Source organism: Schistocerca americana, chromosome 11, assembly GCF_021461395.2.
Source record: "Schistocerca americana isolate TAMUIC-IGC-003095 chromosome 11, iqSchAmer2.1, whole genome shotgun sequence".
Classification (NCBI taxonomy): Eukaryota; Metazoa; Arthropoda; class Insecta; order Orthoptera; family Acrididae; genus Schistocerca; species Schistocerca americana.
In genome coordinates this window covers 32615565-32641857 of record NC_060129.1, presented here as the reverse complement: position 1 = coordinate 32641857, position 26293 = coordinate 32615565, and positions in this window count along the sequence as shown.

The following is a 26293-nucleotide window of genomic DNA, read 5'->3' as shown; positions in this document are numbered from 1 at the left end:
AAAATAAATTTTAATTTACTGGTAAGTGCAGCATCTAGGGTATGGACTGTAGAGATTTGCACTCATTACAATGACGTAGTATGCCAAAAACTAAAGAAGGCTGTCAACTCATTAGCTTTTATTTAATGACAGTCTATTTATTACATTATTAGAATTTTAAATTTAAATACACTTTTGGCTTTCCCATGATAACTGTGAAGATTTTGTAACATACACCGTAACAGTTGCACATGCTCAAAGAGACTACAAATAACTTACTTAGGTAAACCTTCATTTTACAGACAAACAATGATGTAGGTGTTATTATTTAACAATGTGTTAACTGAGTGCCTTGCACGGAGAAATTTTTTACTCATCTTGAACTAGAATATGCTATGGTGATCTAACAATCTTATCTGAGTCTAAAATTATGCATTGCATTTTTCTTTTAAATTATGTAACGTAGCCCTTTCAAGCAATTTATGACATAACATGCAACAACACACACTTTTCCAATATAATAAGAGACTTTTTGCAGCTCTTTGTCTGATAGTGTATACATTCTTCCAGTGACAATTGGGGGATTTACTTTACAAAGTGTGAAATCAAATCAAACAATGGAAACTCCAGATTGGAATACCAGACATGTAAGAAACATATAATTTGCTACTTACAATAAATATTACACACTACATTGGAAACAGGCAGAACTGAAATGCACTTAAAGATTAGTTTTTGAACACACCCTTCATCAGAAAAAGAAAAAAATACACATATACATTCATTCATACAAGCAAGCACACTCATACATGACTGCCATCTCATGCAGCTCAGCCCAGAATGGTCTGAGCCATCGGAGATGGTGATCATGTGTGCATGAGGTGTGCTTACTTGTGTGAAAGAACATGTGTGTGGTTCTTTTTCCGATAAAGACTGCGACACAAAGCTACAGTGTCCACAAAAGACAATGACACAATACAAAGTAGTACATCTTTTACATGTTCTTTGCATTGTTTATCCATTTCGAACAATAACACACATACACACTACTGACAGTCTAGAGTTGGGCCAAACGGTTATTCTGGAGTAACCGTTATCACAGTTCCAGTTATTCTTTGATAACCGTTATTGTTAACGGTTACTAATAACTGCCAAGTTATTTTTCGCTAGCGAATATCGAATACTCCGAGGAGCTATAGTTAAATAACGACATAGTTGAAATCCATCAGTTTAGTTATCAGTATAACTGTGAGTAGTGTGAAATGGCAGGAATGTCGTATGAATCGTGTCATAGCCTTAGCTTATTAACTCTGGTTACATTTTAGTTGATGTTAGAATGATTATTAGTGTTTCATATTATATGTTTGTGAATTAAATGGCCACCAGTGTAATAAATATGTGAAGTTTAAATATTTGTTGGTTTCGCTCGTTATTTATCATGAAAAGCACATCAAAAACACGGACCACAACTTTTTACCCCTAAACAACAATATTTAGAGCCAGAATCAACATCAAGACACAGCAGCGATCAAGCAAGCAGCAGCGATTACCACAATGCATTTTAATGACTAGACTCTAGCACAGTTAGACTGTGACTCTAGCGACAGCGAAACACGGGAAATGACGTAGTTCACAGAAGTTACCACATCCAGTTGAAGCATTATTCGTACCTCCATGAGTTGAAGGGGCTGAGAGTATTATCTTAGAAGACGAAATTTTTGGCGGGCAGAAAGATCTATTATGGTACTGTATGGCTATTTACATGTTAATTACACTATTAATATTTTCGCAGTTGTTTCTTTAATATAAAATTAAAGATCTTAATAGGAAATACCAACCACCAGAACTGTTTATAACCTATAGGCACAATGACAAAAATGTAAATAAAATAGCTAACATATGTACATATTCCAGGCCACTGATGATGCCTTGCAGAAAATAAAGGCGAAATGCATATGGCACTAAAATTGTGTTTTATTCAGTTGCTGTCAGACGGTCCATAAGTAAAAATGATCAATATACCGTAATATTACACGCAACTAAAGAAGACAGGACTATGAAAGTTGAAATGTCAATACAGCTATGTCAAGCATTCCCTGTCAACGTGTACAACAGGTTCAAGAAAATACATCTGAGACTCCATAAGACGATACAGCATATAAAATTCAACAAAACATGCTAAAAGAACGATTTAATTCCAAGTTACATTAATGTAAAGGTTACAAAACAGTTCTACAGTGGCACAAAAGTCGAAATCATTTGCAGAACGATAGTGGTTACTACATGAAATTAAGATGCTCTATTCGAAAAAACAGCACCTAAACATGATGCTCTATGAGACTCATCTAGAATTGGCAAAAAACAGGAAACGCCGCAGTTTTCATGGCACTAGTAGAAAAAACTGAACACAACCCATACACAGCAATGAAACATTTACAAAACAAACATAAACAGACGATAATGAAACTAACAGTAAAAAAGACGCAAAAATACATTTACATTTTAAATGTGAAACCATTTGAACACCAACACACATTCCATCCATGCTTAGTTAACCTAACAGAGAAAGAACTACACGAAAATGAAAAAATGCTCGTGGAAAAAGGTTTGAAACACTGCACCAATAGCAAAGTGAACAATCAATACATAGAAAATCTCATAGTAGAAACTGAACACATCCTTACACGTGAAGAACAACAAAATAAAGGTGAAATAAACATAGGACTGACAAGAGAACTAGTAAAAGAAGAAATAAAAGGTATAATAAAACAAACACAGCAGACACACAATAAGAACAACCAAACAGAAGCAGCTTCTATGAAAAGGTTAAAACAAATGTTAACAGACAATAACGTATTAATAACAAGAGCAGACAAGGGAAATGTATCAGTACTCATGGACAAAGAGCAATACATCACAAAAACCAAGGAATACATAAACACCAACGCCATACAAAAACTGAAGTCAGATCCAACTACACGATTCCAGGCAAATGTGAAACGAACACTGAAAAACATTAAACACACACTCACAGACAAACAGAAATACTACTTAACACAGAAAAACCCACAAGCACCAACACTCCACAGTCAACCGAAAGTACATAAAGACGGAATGCCAATGAGAGCTGTTATCAACTTCAAGAAAGCCCCAACATACTGCATAGCCAAACACCTCCAAAAGTTAGTTACAAAACACTATAAAGTAGAAAACAACAGAACAGTGATAAACACAGGAAACCTAATAGAAAACATACAGAACATACAGGTACCTCACACAGCATCACTGATTTAATTCGATATAGAAAATATGTATACCTCCACCCCTATCACAGAAACAATAGAAATCATAGAACAAAATCACTCATCCCACAGCAACCTCACCACAGACGCTATAAAAGAAATAACAGATATGCTCAGACTGACAACTGAATAAAACTACTTTCAGTTTAAGAAAGAATATTATCTACAAACTGATGGACTGCCCATGGGATCCCCAATATCAGGAACACTAGAAAACATTTTCATCAGTCACCTAGAAAATCAGATATTTGATAAGATAACCACAAATGAAAGTTTCAAAATCATATATTGGTACAGATATGTGGATGACATTATTTGTCTAGTAGATGAGCCAAGTGAAAAAATAGATGAACTCCATTCAGAAATAAACAAAGCTCATCAGAACATAAAATTCACACTTGAAAAAGAAAATCAAATAAATTTTCTTGACATTACAATTAAAAAAGAAAGTGGTAAACATACATTTAACATCTTTAGAAAACCAACATCCACAGACACAATAATACATTCCACATCCAACCACCCCCACAGCCAGAAACTTGCAGCACTAAGACACATGTTACATAGATTAAACAGAATCCCACTCAGCAAGAGAAACTATGAACAAGAAATGAATACAATCGTACAAATAGCTAGGAACAATGGGTATGACACACATGTGGTACACAAGTTCAATCAAAAAATAAAAACACAAATAAAAAACAAACACAACAGTTCCACAATACAAAAGAACTCACAAGCTGAAAACTTACAATCACACTCAACAAACACACACAATGACAACACCACACAGAAAAGAACCAGATGGTACACCATGACCTACACACATAAACTAACACACAGAGTTGCAAACATCCTAAAGAGACAGGGCTTCAAAATAGCATATAAGCCTGGGCAAACCCTTCAATCACACCTAAGCCAGCCAGCTACCAAGAGGGACAAATTCCAACAATCAGGAATATATAAACTTGAATGTCAAAGTTGTGATGCAGTATACATAGGCATGACATGCAGGAATTTTGAAACAAGATACAAAGAACATATCACACGTTGGAGATATGAAACAAACCATTCCATATTTGCAGAGCATTTAAGACACTACAACCATCATCCTACAAACATGGAACAAGAAATGAAAATAATGAGAATAAGCAACCATGACAAACATCTTATACAAATGCAAGAAAACTTCCACATCCAGAAAGCCATAGCAGAAAACAAACATCTGATAAATGAACAAACACACACCAGCACAGGTTCCCTACTACACTTAATAAAGGAAATGATAACATAAAACAAAAAGCAAAAGAACTCTTCCCCACACCATCTGAAGACACACACACACAGGAAAAAAATATATAACAGCAAAATACACACACACACACACACACACACACACACACACACACACACACACACACACACACACAAACACACACACAAATGCATACACAAACAGACCACAGATACTCCAATAGTTACACTTATAAGTTTGGCAATAAAATTCGATCTTTGGCAAAAACATTTGACAGTCGGCAACAGAAACCAAAACATTGCATTAAAACAACCGTTCAGTGCATAGTGCTGTGGAATGTGGAAAAAACCGCAAATTGGTGTTCATAAGAAGAAGAACAACACCAAAAATGCAACAGGAGCGTAATATGTAAGAAATTGTCCATGCAACCTGTAAGTACAGTTCAAAACATTACTACTTAATAGGAAATACCAACCACCAGAACTGTTTATAACCTATAGGCACAATGACAAAAATGTAAATAGAATAGCTAACATATATACATATTCCAGGCCACTGATGATGCCTTGCAGAAAATAAAGGTGAAACGCATATGGCACTAAAATTGTGTTTTATTCAGTTGCTGTCAGATGGTCCATAAGTAAAAATTATCAATATACCGTAATAAGAAAGATCTGTGTCTGTTATTGTTTTCGTCCAGGTGGCAGATGCCGCGTGGAACTTTTGTAGTAACTCCGTAAGGCTCATTTCACACTGGGACACTTGTGACAGTCACCGGTGATGGTCGCTGATAGAGATACATGCGTTTGAATTGGTGCATTCACACCGGGACACTGCACTGAGTCACGGTGACCCGGCAGTGACTCTCACTCGCCACATGTGATGGACACCGACACTGTGTTCACTGTGGTCACTGCCGGACATGCATTAGCTTGTATTGGAGTGTTCACACTGGGACACTGATCACAGACACAGCAGTGCAGAGTTGCCAACAGACAGGCAGCCGTTGCTGAGCCCACACAGTGCAGCCATGAGTTTAGAGTTCATCAACACAGAAGATTTTATAAGTGAAGTGGAAAGTCGTCCCGTTATTTGGGATATGAAAAGCGATGACTACAGTAACAAAGTCATGAAAATGAAAGTGTGGCAAGAAATTATTACGAAGTTTGTGCCTGATTTCGATGAAAGATGCAAGAAACAAAATTGGTAAGTTCTATATTCTTTTTTCACTTTAACACCGTATTTTTTGGACCACAAGAATAGCGAAATATATTTTCTACCCCTGTACGAGGCTAGGAGGTTAATAACCTACATGGAGAATGCTGTCCCTCACCCCTTTTCTTTTGCATTACCAATAGCAAGTGTACTGTTATGCAGTCTCAATGCGAGAAGAACGGACAAAATGGATGAGCGCAGAAACCATGTACTCACCCCTACAGAGCGAATGAAAGTAAAATAAAACAAATAGTTTTATTTCAACATTTTCATAACAAAATTAAGGGTACATCTTTTTGTAGTCTAATAAGGCGCTCTGCCTTATGGTCCGAAAAATACAGCTAAAATATTATTCAAAACAACAATAATTTATGCATATGTTGTTACTATAATAATGAATTTTATTTATTTACCATAATACTATTGACTTACAAGTTTTTGACACCCGAATGAGAACAGTGCTCCTGCTTGGGTTCTATTCAATTAGGTACACACAACTGTAATACAAAAAAGTGCATTGTAATTATAATTTTAGTTGCAAGTTTTAATCAGTTCAGTGAACGCAAGAGTATGGTTTGTTACAGTTAACATGGTAATAATTGAACACTGCACATTTCAAATACAATTCCAATGAACATTTAGGCCTAACGACATTAATGTTCACATAACATTTCTAGCACTTAGATTTTTTGCAGCGGCCATGGCACTTCGGCTTCAGGGCTGCTGAAGTAGTTTGCGAAATCTTCTCTGATACCGTTTGCAATATTTCCTCCACGGACCAAGCAAGGTGACATGTCCTGCAATCCCTGAATAGTTAACGTATCCCCAAACTGTATTCCATCACGATCACGCACAAAGTTATGGAGGAGGCAACATGTCTTCACAATAGACTCTGCCAAATCTAATTTAACATCCAGTGGTCGATAGAAAATGCGCCACTTGTTTGCAAGAATTCCAAAAGTACGCTTGATGTACCTTCTAGCTCTGCACAGTCTATAGTTAAACACACGTTTTTTAATGTCTAAATACTTTCCACCATGAGGGCGCAAAATGAATTTTGACAATCCGAAACCTTCATCTCCTACTAACATGAATGGCATAGGTCTTTCAAACGATAATGACAGTTGTTTTGGTGCAGGTAAATCTAGTGTACTATCTTATAGTTTATTACCTAACACTGTATTACGAAACACAGTTGAGTCGGACTATTTTGCATATGCTCCAACGTCTATAAATATGAATTTGTACGTCGAATCACAAACAGCTAACAACAGAATGGAAAAATAGTTCTTATAATTATAGTAGAGTGAACCACTGGAAGTGGGTTTTACAATTCTGATGTGCTTCCCATCCACTGCACCCACACAATGAGGAAAGTTGGCCCTCTTATAGAATCCTTCAGCTGAGGCAAGCCATAGATCTTTTGAGAGGTCGGGAAAACATTTTGACTTCATTTTACGCCATATGGCAGAGCAAGTGTCTCGTATAATATACGAGATAGTTGATACTCCAATTCTGTACTGAAAATGTAAGTCCATCATGGATGATCCGGCCCCCAAGTACCTGTAAAAAAAAGATAAAGCATATGGACCAAAACTACAAAATTATGCAGGTTACATACAAGCATACACACGCACGCACACGTAGACATTATAGATAACCAGCTGAAACACCCAGCAACTATAATTTTAATAAATGTTAATAATTGTACTATGCCTATAACTTTCGCGCAAGTGACAAAGTTTCATCGCAATCGGATGAACGGTACGGCTGCTCATAAAATACGAACAAAACCAACCTAACATTCATTTTTATATATTAGATATTACAATACTATGGTGGTTTTTGTTTGTTGCAGGGACAATCCTTCAAAGGAAATGGAAGAGCTTAAGGGCCAGTTATACCAGAGAGTTACTAAGGTAAAAAACAGAAAAGAGTGGTTCTGCAGCAACTGGTAGGAAGAAGGATATCTACTTCGATCAGCTGCGATTCCTAACAAATGACTGTAAGAACACTACTTCTAGTATTGACAATGATGATGATGAAGACAGAAATGAGTTTGATGAAGGAGAAAATTTAGAGCAGGAGGCACACGAAAAAACTGCTGAGCGACGGCAAAAAAGGCCACGTGAAAAGAAGAGTCTTGAAGAAGAAGATGTCCTATAAAACATTTTGAAGGAAAAGTACATCAGAAAAGACGAAGATAGCTTGTTTACGCAATCTTTACCCAGTCATGCAAGATGAAATCAGATTTGATGAATGTCATTATTAATGCCCAACAATATTACAGCACTTCTGCTTCCTCTTCATCCCAAATAGGATTTGCGGAGGTACCAAATTACGCTATGGGGGATCCACATCACGACCGTGCATATCGTGGAACAGTTCAAGGCTACATTGGAGGACAGTCGAGGATGTCTGATCAGTTACCAGCTGTGTGCTCGCCAGTGGCCTCCGAGTACAGTGACGAGTCCTTAATATACTTTTCAACAGCACAGGCAGAAAAACAATTAACTTTAAACTATCAGTGAAAGTTTTACAATATGTTGTAATTTATATTAATACCAGTTAAAATTTGTAAAATGTGCTTTCAATAAAATAAAATAATACTACAGTACCTACCTTAATGTAAGAGCAAGTTTTTCCTCTGGTGGGATAGCCTTCCTTAGTATAGTGTCTTTTCCTGTGATTGCTTCTTTCACATCTTCTAGTAGTTCATCAAATGAAATTTTTGAAATTCGAAAATACTGAAAAAACTTCTTCTCAGATTGTCTCAGATAGTCATAAAGGGTGTAATACATTCTTTCTCCAGCCGATCACGTAGCAGTGGATGTATGTGTAATGAACGTTTTGTCTTCATTCTCCTCCTCCTCCTCCTCCTCATTACAAGTACTAACAACAGTTCCTCCTCGTTCGAGTCCATTTCACCAACTAATCAGTTGGCAACAGCTGCAGTGTGGGACACCAGTGACCCAGGAGTGTTCGCCACAGTCACCGGTGACCGTCACAAGTGTCCCAGTGTGAAACGAGCCTAATAGGCTTTGTGGTATTGTGAATTCTAAGAGACAAAAAACGGAACTCAAAATTGTTGGAGAGAAAACAGGAAACCTAATATACATTCGCATTCTGGGAGGCAAACAGGCTGATCGGTTAAAATGATTGTGGTGAGTATCGTATTTTCCCATAGAATATAAATGTATATGATTTATTTAATACTGTGGCATATGTACTCAAGCCGCACGTGTAATGTTGTACTCATGAATGTTATAAACGGCAGATTTAGCTCCATAGCTGTATTGTATGCAACGTAGTACTGTTGTATTGGCTGTTGGAACGCTTCTTCAAATGTAACTCTCGTTTAAACATGTTGAGATGTTAATTAATGGAGTTTTGGACTTTATTTTTAGTCACTGAAGTATATAGCGATGAAACTCGCTAAAAACAGGAAGAGAAATGCAGCGAAACTGGAGATACTGTGAGAAATTCGCATTTGCAAAATAATATGCTGAAAATGGCACGTAAGGCTTCATATGAATGTTTCGCCTGACATTCAGAAAATTCTTAAATCAAATCAGTGTCTAGTAAATTCACTCTTCATTATTAATCATAAGGACCATTAGGGAGTAAATGGTTTAGGATGTAAGTGTTAGAATGGACAATTTTTAGATCTTAGCTGCGCTGCTTGGAAAGAAAATGCTGTAGGATAGATTGAATAAAAGTATTCTGTTTGTGGGCCAGTACAGTGAGAGAGAGCTCCTAAGCGCAAAGCAGGCAGTGATGGCCTTCTTGGGTTGTACGAAAAAGATGCAAACTCTGAACAAATGTTCCAACAATAATTAAGTTTCATTCTTGATAATGTAGTCCTGTTTCCTTGCCAATTGGCAGTCATTACCTCATCTCTGTTTCCTACCTGAGGCTAACTTCAGGTTATTCGCACAAGGTCAGGTGCTGATGCTACACCCATCTGCTTTGCCCGTAATGTCATGGTGAGCCTTGAGATTTGAGTCTTTGTGTGTGTTTGTAGATTGTGTTGTAGTATTTGGTGGTTCTCTGTTGTGCTGTATGTTTGTTAGTGAGTAGTTTCACATGAATTGAGTGTTTCATGTTGGTACTGAAATAATTTGTGCTGGCTTTCTGTTGAGTAACTTTGAATTTGCATATTTGAGCTGATGGATTCATTTTTATGTTTGGAAATATTAGTGCCGTGTGTTTCTTGTGGTCGGAGATTTATTTAATTTTTAATTTTTTTCCCTTCTGTGGTGAAGATGATATAGATATTTATGAGTAGCTCCCTGCTTGTTGCAATGGGCGAAGTTTTTTGTGTATATTGAAATTGGTGGTGGTGAAAGTTTTCATGATATTTTGGGATTTCCTTGTTAGTCTTCAGTAATTGTTGGAATGTTATTGCTAGGTGTCATGGGTCCTGATGTACCATCATTGTTTAGGATACATTTCTGATAGTAGTCATGTGAACATGGTTTGGTTTGTTGTACTGAGAACTTTGGTTTAGATAGAATAAATGAAAGTGTTGTATCTAGGGCTTTGTTTGAGGTAAGAGGGTGATGTGAAATTTGCAACACCATGTTTTAGAGTGGTTGGTTCGTGGTATTGAGGGCTTTGTTGGAGCTATGTAGGTCAAGTGAAAATTGTGTTGATATTTTGGTTCTGTATTGGTTACTGTTATTGAGGCCTACATTAGAGATATATAGGCCACGTGTGATTTACAACACCAATGGTTTCATTTTTGTAATTTTTTGTTAAATTTTGAGAATTTTGTGTGCTTGATTTTTGGGTGAATACTTGATTTGCAGTGATGTTATTATTGCCAGCGAGTGGAAATTGTGATTGTTTATTTATGTCATGCCACATTAGTAAATGTATGTATTGTGAAGGTGCTGTGAGAATGCTTAACGCCTTGAAGATGCACCCACAAAATGACAGTTATTACATACTAGTGTCTATCTTCAGCTTCTCACTTACAATGTGATGCAACATGTGACCAGATTAGCTGGATCTGTGCTTCAGCATTTGATACCTTATTATTTGTTCAGATGTAGAAAATTTTACTCATGGGTACTTCATTAGATGTTGATTAGTATCTAATTGATGACAGAGTGGTGTACTCTACATACAAAATTGATGTTGCTAATCAGTACATACTTAATACCTTTCTAATTTGACATGTAGTGATGCTATTCTACTTATGTTTGATCTTTTCTATACTGCCAGGTTCTATCAAAAAGTATTTCATAATTCATTTGGTATACCTTTGATTTATTTTCAGAAACACATCACAAATCCAGTACCACAGCAGAACTATAGGATTGTACAACCAAACGTTGTCTGCCACCACCCTATATTTTTTGGGATGGTTACTAAGGATAGGCCATGGTGTATACTGAAGATCATTTTTTTGTATTTTACCATCTGTGCCAAGTTAATGTGTCTGTTAATTTATTAATGTTATGGCACTGTCAATAGTAGTATCACAGATACACTTTAAGAAAATGAAAGTTTACATTCCACTGTGGAAACCCACTGTCATATAATGTTTATTGAAGTGGATGACACTTGTATCTCTTGTGTTGGAGTTACTGTTGCAATGAATGTGATTTTTTTAGTATGGCATGTAAAAATTACTGCAGTAAAATAAATTTGTTTATTGCAAAAGGAGTTATGTCTTTTACAGAAGTTGTATAGTTGTATTGTCCCATTTTATATGTGTGTTGTTCACAATCCCTGCTCCCATCCACACCCAGAGAAAGTAATTACAGAATCATAGCATAATGTTACATTATATATATATATATATATATATATATATATATATATATATATATATATATATATATATATATATATATATATGTAAAAAAACAAAGATGAGGTGACTTACCGAACGAAAGTGCTGGCAGGTTGATAGACACACAAACAAACTTAAACATACACACAAAATTCAAGCTTTCGCAACAAACTGTTGCCTCATCAGGAAAGAGGAAAGGAGAGGGAAAGACGGAAGGAAGTGGGTTTTAATGGTGAGGGTAAGGAGTCATTCCAATCCCGGGAGCGGAAAGACTTACTTTACGGGGAAAAAAGGACAGGTATACACTCGCACACACACACATGTATCCATCCGCACATACAGACACAAGCAGACATATTTAAAGACAAAGAGTTTGGGTAGAGATGTCAGTCGAGGCAGAAGTGTAGAGGCAAAGAAGTTGTTGAAAGACAGATGAGGTATGAGTGGCGGCAACTAGAAATTAGCAGAGATTGAGGCCTGGAGGATAACGAGAAGAGAGGATATACTGAAGGGCAAGTTCCCATCTCCGGAATTCGGATAGGTTGGTGTTGGTGGGAAGTATCCGGATAACCCGGACGGTGTAACACTGTGCCAAGATGTGCTGGCTGTGCACCAAGGCATGTTTAGCCACAGGGTGATCCTCATTACCAACAAACACTGTCTGCCTGTGTCCATTCATGCGAATGGACAGTTTGTTGCTGGTCATTCCCACATAGAATGCATCACAGTGTAGGCAGGTCAGTTGGTAAATCACATGGGTGCTTTCACACGTGGCTCTGCCTTTGATCGTGTACACCTTCCAGGTTACAGGACTGGAGTAGGTGGTGGTGGGAGGGTGCATGGGACAGGTTTTGCATCGGGGGCGGTTACAAGGATAGGAGCCAGTGGGTAGGGAAGGTGGTTTGGGGATTTCATAGGGATGAACTAACAGGTTACGAAGGTTAGGTGGACGGCGGAAAGACACTCTTGGCAGAGTGGGGAGGATTTCATGAAGGATGGATCTCATTTCAGGGCAGGATTTGAGGAAATCGTATCCCCGCTGGAGAGCCACATTCAGAGTCTGGTCCAGTCCCGGAAAGTATCCTGTTACAAGTGGGGCACTTTTGTGGTTCTTCTGTGGGGGATTCTGGGTTTGAGGGGATGAGGAAGTGGCTCTTGTTATTTTCTTCTGTACCAGGTCGGGAGGGTAGTTGCGGGATACGAAAGCTGTTGTCAGGTTGTTGGTGTAATGATTCAGGGATTCAGGACTGGAGCAGATTTGTTTGCCACGAAGACCTAGGCTGTAGGGAAGGGACCATTTGATGTGGAATGGGTGGCAGCTGTCATAATGGAGGTACTGTTGCTTGTTGGTGGGTTTGATGTGGACAGACGTGTGAAGTTGGCCATTGGACAGGTGGAGGTCAACGTCAAGGAAAGTGGCATGGGATTTGGAGTAGGACCAGGTGAATCTGATGGAACCAAAGGAGTTGAGGTTGGAGAGGAAATTCTGGAGTTCTTCTTCACTGTGAGTCCAGATCATGAAAATGTCATCAATAAATCTGTACCAAACTTTGGGTTGGCAGACTTGGGTAACCAAGAAGGCTTCCTCTAAGCAACCCATGAATAGGTTGGCGTACGAGGGGGCCATCCTGGTACCCATGGCTGTTCCCTTTAATTGTTGGTATGTCTAGCCTTCAAAAGTGAAGAAGTTGTGGGTCAGGATGAAGCTGGCTAAGGTAATGACGAAAGAGGTTTTAGGTAGGGTGGCAGGTGATCGGCGTGAAAGGAAATGCTCCATCGCAGCGAGGCCCTGGACGTGCGGAATATTTGTGTATAAGGACGTGGCATCAATGGTTACAAGGATGGTTTCTGGGGGTAACAGATTGGGTAGGGATTCCAGGCGTTCAAAGAAGTGGTTGGTGTCTTTGATGAAGGATGGGAGACTGCATGTAATGGGTTGAAGGTGTTGATCTACGTAGGCAGAGATACGTTCTGCGGGTGCTTGGTAACCATCTACAATGGGGCAGCCGGGATGATTGGGTTTGTGGATTTTAGGAAGAAGGTAGAAGGTAGGGGTGCGGGGTGTCGGTGGGGTCAGGAGGTTGATGGAGTCAGGTGAAAGGTTTTGCAGGGGGCCTAAGGTTCTGAGGATTCCTTGAAGCTCCACCTGGACATCAGGAATGGGGTTACTTGGCAAACTTTGTATGTGGTGTTGTCTGAAAGCTGACACAGTCTCTCAGCCACATACTCCCGACGATCAAGTACCACGGTCGTGGAACCCTTGTCTGCCGGAAGAATGACGATGGATCGGTCAGCCTTCAGATCACGGATAGCCTGGGCTTCAGCAGTGGTGATGTTGGGAGTAGCATTAAGGTTTTTTAAGAAGGATTGAGATGCAAGGCTGGAAGTCAGAAATTCATGGAAGGTTTGGAGAGGGTGATTTTGAGGAAGAGGAGGTGGGTCCCGCTGTGACGGAGGACGGAACTGTTCCAGGCAGGGTTCAATTTGGATGGTGTCTTGGGGAGTTGGATCATTAGGAGTAGGATTAGGATCATTTTTCTTCGTGGCAAAGTGATACTTCCAGCAGAGAGTACGAGTGTAGGACAGTAAATCTTTGACGAGGGCTGTTTGGTTGAATCTGGGAGTGGGGCTGAAGGTGAGGCCTTTGGATAGGACAGAGGTTTCGGATTGGGAGAGAGGTTTGGAGGAAAGGTTAACTACTGAATTAGGGTGTTGTGGTTCCAGATTGTGTTGATCGGAATTTTGAGGTTTTGGAGGGAGTGGAGCTGGAAGTGGGAGATTGAGTAGATGGGGGAGACTGGGTTTGTGTGCAATGAGAGGAGGTTGAGGTTTGCTGGAAAGGTTGTGAAGGGTGAGTGAGTTACCTTTCCGGAGGTGGGAAACCAGGAGATTGGATAGTTTTTTGAGGTGGAGGGTGGCATGCTGTTCTAATTTACGTGTAGGAGGATGCTCTGAACAGCTGGTGTGGATGTGGGAGAGGAAAGATTAAGGACTTTTATTAAGGATAGGAGTTGACGGGTGTGTTCATTGGCTGAGTTGATGTGTAGGTGAAGGATTAGGTGGGTGAGGGCAATGGATTGTTCAGTTTGGAACTGGTATAGGGACTGATGGAAGGAAGGGTTGCAGCCAGAGATGGGAACTTTAAGTGTGAGGCCTTTGGGGGTAATGCCAAATGTCAGAAAAGCCTGAGAAAATAGAATATGGGAGCGTAATCTGGCTAGGGCGAAGGCATGTTTGCGGAGGGAATGTAAATAAAACTTAATGGGGTCGTTGTGGGGGTGTTGAAGGGTGACATGGTATTAGAAGGTGGAAAGTGTAACATGAGGTGAAATGAAAATGAAAATAAAAATATATGGGGAGAGATAAAGGTGAACCGGAAAGTAACTGGAGATCTGGAATGGAAAAAGGCGAAAAGGTATTGGTTACTTTCTTGAACGCCTGTAATCCGTACCCAATCTGTTACCCCCGGAAACCATCCTTGTAACCATTGATGCCACGTCCTTATACACAAATATTCCTCACGTACAGGGCCTCGCTGCGATGGAGCATTTCCTTTCACGCCAATCACCTGCCACCCTACCTAAAACCTCTTTCGTCATTACCTTAGCCAGCTTCATCCTGACCCACAACTTCTTCACTTTTGAAGGCCAGACATACCAACAATTAAAGGGAACAGCCATGGGTACCAGGATGGCCCCCTCGTACGCCAACCTATTCATGGGTTGCTTAGAGGAAGCCTTCTTGGTTACCCAAGTCTGCCAACCCAAAGTTTGGTACAGATTTATTGATGACATCTTCATGATCTGGACTCACAGTGAAGAAGAACTCCAGAATTTCCTCTCCAACCTCAACTCCTTTGGTTCCATCAGATTCTCCTGGTCCTACTCCAAATCCCATGCCACTTTCCTTGACGTTGACCTCCACCTGTCCAATGGCCAACTTCACACGTCTGTCCACATCAAACCCACCAACAAGCAACAGTACCTCCATTATGACAGCTGCCACCCATTCCACATCAAACGGTCCCTTCCCTACAGCCTAGGTCTTCGTGGCAAACGAATCTGCTCCAGTCCGGAAAACCTGAATCATTACACCAACAACCTGAAAACAGCTTTCGCATCCCACAACTACCCTCACGACCTGGTACAGAAGCAAATAACAAGAGCCACTTCCTCATCTCCTCAAACCCGGAACCTCCCACAGAGGAACCACAAAAGTGCCCCACTTGTGACAGGATACTTTCCGGGACTAGACCAGACTCTGAATGTGGCTCTCCAGCAGGGATACGACTTCCTCAAATCCTGCCCTGAAATGAGATCCATCCTTCATGAAATCCTCCCCACTCTGCCAAGAGTGTCTTTCCGCCGTCCACCTAACCTTCGTAACCTGTTAGTTCATCCCTATGAAATCCCCAAACCACCTTCCCTACCCACTGGCTCCTATCCTTGTAACCGCCCCCGATGCAAAACCTGTCCCATGCACCCTCCCACCACCACCTACTCCAGTCCTGTAACCTGGAAGGTGTACACGATCAAAGGCAGTGTCACGTGTGAAAGCACCCACGTGATTTACCAACTGACCTGCCTATACTGTGATGCATTCTATGTGGGAATGACCAGCAACAAACTGTCCATTTGCATGAATGGACACAGGCAGACAGCGTTTGTTGGTAATGAGGATCACCCTGTGGCTAAACGTGCCTTGGTGCACAGCCAGCACATCTTGGCACAGTGTTACGCCGTCCGGGTTATCTGGATACTTCCCACCAACACCAACCTATCCGAACTCCGCAGATGGGAACTTGCCCTTCAGTATATCCTCTCTTCTCGTTATCCTCCAGGCCTCAATCTCCGCTAATTTCTAGTTGCTGCCACTCATACCTCACCTGTCTTTCAACAACATCTTTGCCTCTACACTTCTGCCTCGACTGATATCTCTACCCAAACTCTTTGTCTTTAAATATCTCTGCTTGTGTCTGTATGTGTGGATGGATATATGTGTGTGTGTGCGAGTGTATACCTGTCCTTTTTTCCCCGTAAGGTAAGTCTTTCCGCTCCCGGGATTGGAATGCCTCCTTACCCTCACCCTTAAAACCCACTTCCTTCCATCTTTCCCTCTCCTTCCCTCTTTCCTGATGAGGCAACAGTTTGTTGCGAAAGCTTGAATTTTGTGTGTCTATTGACCTGCCAGCGCTTTCGTTCGGTAAGTCACCTCATCTTTGTTTTTATGTATAATTTTTCCCAAGTGGAATGTTTCCCTCTATTATATATATATATATATATATATATATATATATATATATATATATATATATATATATGAACAAAGATGATGAGAATTACCAAACAAAAGTGCTGGCAGGTCGATAGACACACAAACAAACACAAACATACACACAAAATTCAATCTTTCGCAACAAACGGTTGCGTCATCAGGAAAGAGGGAAGGAGAGGGAAAGACGATAGAATGTGGGTTTTAAGGGAGAGGGTAAGGAGTCATTCCAATCCCGGGAGCGGAAAGACTTACCTTAGGGGGAAAAAATGACAGGTATACACTCACACACACACACACACACACACACACACACACACACACACACATATCCATCCACACATACACAGACACAAGCAGACATATGTAAAGCCAAAGAGTTTGGGCAGAGATGTCAGTCGCGGTGGAAGTACAGAGGCAAAGATGTTGTTGAAAGACAGGTGAGGTATGAGCAGCGGCAAATTGAAATTAGCGGAGATTGAGGCCTGGCGGATAGCAAGAAGAAAGGTTATACTGAAGGGCAAGTTCCCATATCCGGAGTTCTGACAGGTTGGTGTTAGTGGGAAGTATCCAGATAACCCAGATGGTGTAACACTGTGCCAAGATGTGCTGGCCATGCACCAAGGCATATTTAGCCACAGGGTGATCCTCATTACCAACAAACACTGTCTGCCTGTGTCCATTCATGCGAATGAACAGTTTGTTGCTGGTCATTCCCACATAGAAGGCTTCACAGTGTAGGCAGGTCAGTTGTTAAATCACATGGGTGCTTTCAGATGCAGCTCTGCCTTTGATTGTGTACACCTTCTGGGTTACAGGACTGGAGTAGGCGTTGGTGGGAGGGTGCATGGGACAGGTTTTACACCAGGGGGGGGGGGGCGGTTACAAGGGTAGGAGCCAGAGGGTAGGGAAGGTGGTTTGGGGATTTCATATTCCGCATGTCCAGGGGCTCGCTGCGATGGAGCACTTCCTTTCACGCCGATCACCTGCCACCCTACCTAAAACCTCTTTCCTCATTACCTTAGCCAGCTTCATCCTGACGCACAACTTCTTCACTTTCGAAGGCCAGACATACCAACAATTAAAGGGAACAGCCATGGGTACCAGGATGGCCCCTTCATACGCCAACCTATTCATGGGTCACTTAGAAGAAGCCTTCTTGGTTACCCAGGCCTGCCAACCCAAAGTTTGGTACAGATTTATTGATGACATTTTCATGATCTGGACTCACAGTGAAGAAGAACTCCAGAATTTCCTCTCCAACCTCAACTCCTTTGGTTCCATCAGGTTCACCTGGTCCTACTCCAAACCCCATGCCACTTTCCTTGACGTTGACCTCCACCTGTCCAATGGCCAGCTTCACACATCCGTCCACATCAAACCCACCAACAAGCAACAGTACCTCCATTATGACAGCTGCCACCCATTCCACATCAAACAGTCCCTTCCCTACAGCCTAGGTCTTCGTGGCAAACGAATCTGCTCCAGTCCGGAATCCTTGAACCATTACACCAACAACCTGAAAACAGCTTTCGCATCCCGTAACTACACTCCCGACCTGGTACAGAAGCAAATAACCAGAGCCACTTCCTCATCTCCTCAAACCCGGAACCTTCCACAGAAGAACCACAAAAGTGCCCCACTTGTGACAGGATACTTTCCGGGACTGGATCAGACTCTGAATGTGGCTCTCCAGCAGGGATACGACTTCCTCAAATCCTGCCCTGAAATGAGATCCATCCTTCATGAAATCCTCCCCACTCCACCAAGAGTGTCTTTCCATCGTCCACCTAACCTTCGTAACCTCTAGTTCATCCATATGAAATCCCCAAACCACCTTCCCTACCCTCTGGCTCCTACCCTTGTAACTGCCCCCGGTGTAAAACCTGTCCCATGCACCATCCCACCACCACCTACTCCAGTCCTGTAGCCCGGAAGGTGTACACGATCAAAGGCAGAGCCACGTGTGAAAGCACCCACGTGATTTTCCAACTGAACTGCCTACACTGTGAAGCCTTGTATGTGGGAACGACCAGCAACAAACTGTCCATTCGCATGAATGGACAAAGGCAGACAGTGTTTGTTGGTAATGAGGATCACCCTATGGCTAAACATGCCTTGGTGCACAGCCAGCACATCTTGGCACAGTGTTACACTGTCCGGGTTATCTGGATACTTCCCACTAACACCAACCTGTCAGAACTCAGGAGATGGGAACTTACCCTTCAGCATATCCTCTCTTCTAGCTACCCGCCAGGCCTCAATATCCGCTAATTTCAATTTGCCGCCGCTCATACCTCACCTGTCTTTCAACAACATCTTTGCTCCTGTACTTCTGCCTCGACTGACATCTCTGCCCAAACTCTTTGCCTTTACAATGTCTGCTTGTGTCTGTGTATGTGCGGATGGATATGTGTGGGTGTGCGAGTGTATACCTGTCCTTTTTTCTCCCTAAGGCATGTCTTTCCGCTCCCGGGATTGGATTGACTCCTTACCGTCTCCCTTAACACCCACATCCTATCGTCTTTCCCTCTCCTTCCCTCTTTTCTGACGAAGCAACCATTTGTTGCGAAAGCTTGAATTTTGTGTGTATGTTTGTGTTTGTATGTGTGTCTATCGACCTGCCAGCGCTTTTGTTTGGTAAGTCTCATCATCTTTGTTTTTAGATATATTTTCCCCATGTGGAATGTTTCCCTCTATTATATATATATATACGATATTTCAAGCTTTCGCAACCAACGGTTGCTTCATCAGGAAAGAGGGAAGGAGTGGGAAAGATGAAAGGATGTGGGTTTTAAGGGAGAGGGTAAGGAGTCATTCCAATCCCGGGAGTGGAAAGACACACATATACAGCCACACGTATGGTATATACGTCATTCCAATCCCGGGAGCGGGAAGTCTTACCTTTGGGGGAAAAAGGACAGATATACACTCGTACACAAACACATATCCATCCACATGTATGGTATATACGTCATTCCAATCCCGGGAGCGGAAAGACTTACCTTGGAGGAAGAAAGGACAGGTATAAACTCGCACACACACACATATCCATCCAGCTGTATGATATATACGTGTGGATGGATATGTGTGTGTGTGCGATTGTATACCTGTCCTTTTTTCCCCCAAGGTAAGTCTTTCCACTCCCGGGATTGGAATGACACCTTACCTTCTCCCCTAAAACCCACATCCTTTCATCTTTCCCTCTCCCTTCCTCTTTCCTGACGAAGCAACCGATGGCTGCAAAAGCTCGAAATTTTGTGTGTGTGTTTGTGTGTTTTTTTAATTGTGCCTATCTACCAGCGCTTTCCCGTTTGGCAAGTCAGGGAATCTTTGTTTTTAATATATATATATATATATATATATATATATGTGTGTGTGTGTGTGTGTGTGTGTGTGTGTGTGTGTGTGTGTGTGTTTTTTTTTTTTTTTTTGGAAAGGTTGGGGGGAGCACACACACTTTTGAGAGGAGTTTATTGGTGCATCCACTAATGATTATAGGTCCAAGGGTAATATTTTTTACTAAGTTGCTTACATTTCTTCAAAGGTAAATCTGTGAAAAATATGAAATTAAAATATTTTATGATTGGCTCTGCGTGGAAAGTTGAATGTTTTGTTATAATATATTCAATTACTCAACATTTATTTGCTTACTGTGAACTGTTAGACAGCAGCAGCATTAGGTACAAATGTAATACCTACTAGTGGCATGAAAATTTCTGCTGGACTGAGACTTGAACCTACATTTCTATCTTGTTGTGAGGAAATTTCCATGAAGTTCTGGATATGCAGTCAGATGTTACTGAACCAGTGTTCTGACTGCATAATGTCCATCAATGTGAATGGGATGAAGACATACTGAATATTCGTCTGTCCTAGAAATCTCAGCTAAGATTCACCAAGTATATGTTTAGAATAAGGTATTATGAGGCTATTGTAACACACACAGACAATAATTCACAGCTTCTTATTTGTCATGTGTTCAGTTCTTTTCCTTTGATTCTTTCCACACGTCACCTCTCCTCTGCTTGTAACTTCAGATTGATCAGTCTGTGTGAGTATGTAACGGGCTCTGAAAAGGAACACTAAGTTCTTCTAGATATGCTGTTTGGTTTGTCATTTTGGATATGGCATGATCTTGAAGAAATTGAACAAGCAGAAGTAGCAGCCATTATGACCAGTGCTTGATTTGTAAAGTAGTAGTAATACCAGCACTGTGACCTACCATGGACTGTTTTTTAATTAATGTATTAAAACATTGTTTTAATGGTTTTGTATCAGTATGATATACCATCACAAATCAAGCACTGGTTATAACAACAAAAGCAACTGTCTGGTTTAAAATAGTCACACTAACTGTACCTGGATTGCCCTGTCATCTCACAGCAACAAAAATGGAAGATTGTTTGACAATATTATAGAAAGGATAGGTGCTACTCATTATATAATGGAGCTGCTGATTCACAGTTAGGCACAACAAAGATTGTCAAACAAAGCTTTCAGCCAAACAGGCATTCACCACAATTAGACAACATATATTTAGTATCTCCACTATGTCGTGAGTAGCAACTACCCTTTTCATAACATTGACATTATTACATAATGGATTTTCCATTGTGTGAAGATTAGTGTTTAATGTACCAATGACGACAGTAGTAAGGACAGACTATCAGGTGTCTACGGACTGAGCTTATCTCTTACTATGTGGTCTCCATCAAGATGGACACAATCTTCCTCAAGGCTTTTTGCATCAGATATGTGGCTGAGTAGGGGCCAACTGAATGTTGTCTCAAACTAAATTAGTGATAAGTAAAGAAAATAAACAGACGAAATTTGTTCAATTCATAAATCTGAAACTAATATTAAATTGACAGATTCTTTGACCAAAAGTTGGCTTACATTACACAAAGTGGTTTTGCAGTAGAACTTTTCTTCTTTATTGAAATTCAAGACAGTCTATGTTCGTCAGTATGTTTGACAATTATTCCCAAACTAAATGTATATACAATAAAGATTTTAGTGGCAACTGAAGTATAGTAAGTTTGATGTCATGGCTATTATTTATTTCCGTTTATCTGCTTTCCTATCCTGATTTTCTTCAGCTGCCATATGTGGCACAGCTGTTTCTGCCAGAATGATGGATTTTCATTTCCTTAAAATGCAAATGAAGGTGGAATATATACTGCATAAGTCAAACAAGGTTAAAAAATATGGAAATACCATGTAACTGCAAAAGAATGAAATACTGCATAACTGGAGCTTCAGTAGTTATGCGAGGCTATTGGTCTGTACGGAGGCTGAGAAGCTGGAAGACTGCAGTGAAGTGTAGGAAGGCTTGCAGAGAATCAACAACTGGTGGAGTGTCTTGCACTGCGAATATCTGTCAAGACAGATCTCCATGTTGATGCACCACTTTCTAGTGAGCAATAGTTTGCCACTGAAGAGATCATTCCAATTTCCATCAGCTGAAGTCTTGGTACAAGAACTGCTCTCCACACAACAATGACCTTGCCTGTGCACATTTTTGCATTTATGTAAAAGCAAAATCAGTTATGTTGTATTTGTTTCTTCAGTGACAGTATGTCTATAGGTAATAAGTTTCCAGTAATATTACAGTGAGAGAGTACACAATATGAAATGGGTTGTTGCTAAGACTGTGAATTCGTTTTTTTATCAGGTGCATAGTACAATGGTGTAATTTCTTAATCAGAGGCCATCAACTGGTTTGGACATAAACCTACAAGAATGAAGTCACTTCTTTTGTCTTAGATGAATACAGTTTAAAATAATGTAACACATCATACAGCTATATTACTTACTTGGTTTATGCTTCTGGAGTGAAGGTTGTGAGAATTTCAGGTTTTCTGATGCAATAAATCCATCAGATTAGTATGGTCTGGGCAATAATTTACTTATTTCTGCAAACATGTTTGGGAAAAATAACTTCTTAATAGAGACTCAGCTTCTGTGTATTTAACAAGATAATATTCATGACAAAATTTCTGTGATTGAAATTGAGTTATCTAGTTGGGGGCACTGACTTGATTGTGTAACTTGTGTAAATGATGAGGTTGAGAGATGGTTATGACAGTTCAATTCATGGTGTATGGCTGGTGAGTGCCATGTCTAGACTTTTGTGAGGGGATTTTTCTCTTTTTGTGTGTGTGGTGGAGGGGAGGGGGGCTCTCCTGTCAAAGTTTACATGCTCATCTCATACCTGTAACTGAGTAGGCTGATGACCAAACAAAAATATAGTACCACTGTAGTTTATTTGTTGCAGTAAACGTGATGCAGCCACAGGGTTTCAATGGCTCTCTGATAGCTCTCCTGCTATGCAGTGCTGTGATGGGAGACCTCAGCAACATCTTTTGATGCATCTGGCTGCTGGTGTTAAACACTTTTCCAGATCACTGAACCCCATTCACAAGAGTTTCACTGAGATATTGATGGCAATGATACAATTAATTTTGAAACACACACTGCCTGAGAAAGGAGAGAAATATAATTATGATTTTGGCTGAGAAGTTGCTGAACATATCAACAATGTTTTGTGTTCAGCAGCTGTAGAAGACTGTTATCATAAAGACTGCTATGCTAAATTAGTGTCTAACCCCTCCAAGGTTTGAAATGGGGACCACACTCTTGGTACCAAGTTTGATGCCACTTTGCAAGAAGTATGCAATTTTCTAGATTCTTCGGAGAAATCCCAATTTTCAGTGTAGGATTTATTGTAGAAAGTCAATGAATGACTCCCAGACTGAAATACAATTACTATTAAAATGCTTCGAATACAAATTGACTGTACATTACAGTTATGGAGTCATTTCACAAATATTCAATGATCTGAACTCAGGGCAAAGGCAACCTATCCACATTCCTTCAGAACCTCAATACCATTTCTCTTATCTGCTTCACCTGGTCCTCCTCTACACAAATTACCACCTTCCTGGAAGTTGACCTCCACCTCTCTGATGGCTCCATCCACATCTCAGTCAACATCAAACTCACTAACCACCAACATTTCGACAGGGGCCATCCCTTTCTCACAAAAAAAATTCCCCCACATACAGCTTAGCCACCTGTGGACGACATATCTGCTCTGACGATAACTCTCTTGCCCTGTGTGCTGAAGGGCTCACAAAGGCCATTGCAGACAGCAACATTCCCCCAATCTTGTCCACAAACAAATTTCCACTGCCATATCCTCACACGCCTGCAATCCTCCCACCATCCTCATGAATCAGCTAAAAGGAGTGCCCCCTAATCACCCAATATTACTCTGGACTGGAATAAGTGAACCATATCGTCACCAGGTCTTTATCTCTCTTTCTGCCTTGAAAGAAGAACATCCTACCCAAGATCCTTCGCACCCCTCCTAAAGTGGTGTTTCATTGTCCACACAAACTACACATCATCCTACTGAATCTCTGTGCCACTCCCACTCTCATCTGCTTATTACAGAGATCATATACATGTGGCAGACCAAAATACAAGTTCTGCCTCATCCACACACCTAGCACCTACTACTCTAGTCACGTCACTGGCTTATCCTACCCCATCAGAGGCTGGGCCACCTGTGAAAGTAGCCATCACATACAGCTCTGGTGCAATCACTGCGCAGCTTTCTGTATTGTATGACTATCAACCAGCTGTCCACCAGGATGAATGGTCACCCCCAAACTATGGCCAAAAGGAAAGTTGACCATACTTGTGGCACAATGTGCAGCTGAACATAAAATGGTTGATTTTAATGGCTGGTTCACAACCCAGATTATATAGATCCTCCCCTCCACCACTAGCTCTTCTGAAGCACACAGACCAGAATTATCCTTTCAACATATTCTGTGTTTCTGAAATTATCCCGGCCTCAACCTACAGTAACCTGCTGTCTTCACATCCCCAACCCAACAATTTTTGTCCCCTGCATCCTGTCACACCTCCCAAGTTAAATTGCTTTCAGCATGTGCCCCTTCCCACTGACTGCTACAATTGTGCCAGCTCATATACCTGCCACCCCTCCCTCCCACATCCCTAGCTGGCAAACTGGCCATCTCCGTCCGAGCTACTAGCTACCTATTACCAGATCTCCCTGCCCTCCCACCTCCTTTCCCTCTACCCACCCTGCATGACACTACCACACCGCAATCAGCTCATCTGCCACAAAATCAAAATAGCACTTATACTGTCAGCGTGGAGAGAGGGAGGGAGAGGTAGTGTTTGTTTTTGTTACTCTAGCTCATTAAAGGATAAATCTTAATGCTAGCAAGTTTTCTTTCTTTTGTTTGTGACTATCAACAACTCAATACCTCTGTTTTTCAATGAGTGGTCTCCTGTAATCCTAATGTGTTTATTTTGGTTAAAACATGCATATGATCTTCTTTGAACAGAATTTCACTATAATTTTTTTTTTGTCATAATAGATGTCTTCAAAAGATGAACTATTTTCCTGAAGTTTCAAAAGCTTATAAATTATTTCCCCTAGTTTTCTTAATTTGCCTGGGCTATAAGAAGGGCAGCAAGCTTCAGGTTGTCCATTTATTATTCTTAACTGTTTTTTTAAAAAAAATGTTATCTCAAAGAAATAACACAGATAAATAACTATCAACTATATTCCCTTAGTAACACAAATTTAGAACCATGGGTATGGCATGTCATTAAAAACATGGCTTAACACTGTATCTTACTTTTATTGATATTATCAAACACAACTCGCTCCATCGCTATCGAAGCCCCCACAAAATTCAAGGGAAGGACATTATCATCCTTAACCCCCCCCCCCCTTTCCCCCTTCAGGGGGAGGAGCAAGCAGTTTGACAGCATGCTAACTACCCTTTCCAGCCATAAGTTTTAAAAACTGTTATTTTTTTTACATTTATATTCCTTTTCTTGCAAAATGTGGGTAATTTCTCATGTTCAATCTTCCCACTGTATGTTATATCTTTAGATTGCTGTTACAAATTTTACACACAAATAATACATATAGCTAAAGAAAATACAAGAACAATGAATTTATATGTGGTACATGCATAGCTAAATAAAATATTATAAGAAAATGGCAAGTAAATAATATTATGCCTTGGGGTTTTTTCCTTGGGTTCCAGCCTTAGCTGGGACAAATATTTTCCTTTCCCGTATGGTAGTCAAAATGGTCTGCCATGGTGTTGCACGGATGACTCAGTCATCGGTGTGTTTTATCTTCTTCGAAGTTGCTAATATAATGATTCAGTTCTTCCTGCTGTGCCAGTTACCCTTTGTATTGCATTACTTCATCAGTTACCACTGTTTCGTCAATTTCGCTGTTCACATTGAACTGACTCTATCCTCTCAGGTTGTGCAGTTGGCCAACATCACCATTTTGCATTTCATATCAAAGTGATCATTGTAGATGTCCACCTGGGGTGTCAGTGTCTCTCATTTGTGCACTGACCTGCATCAATCACGATTCTGCTTGTGCTCGCCAGTGGTGGG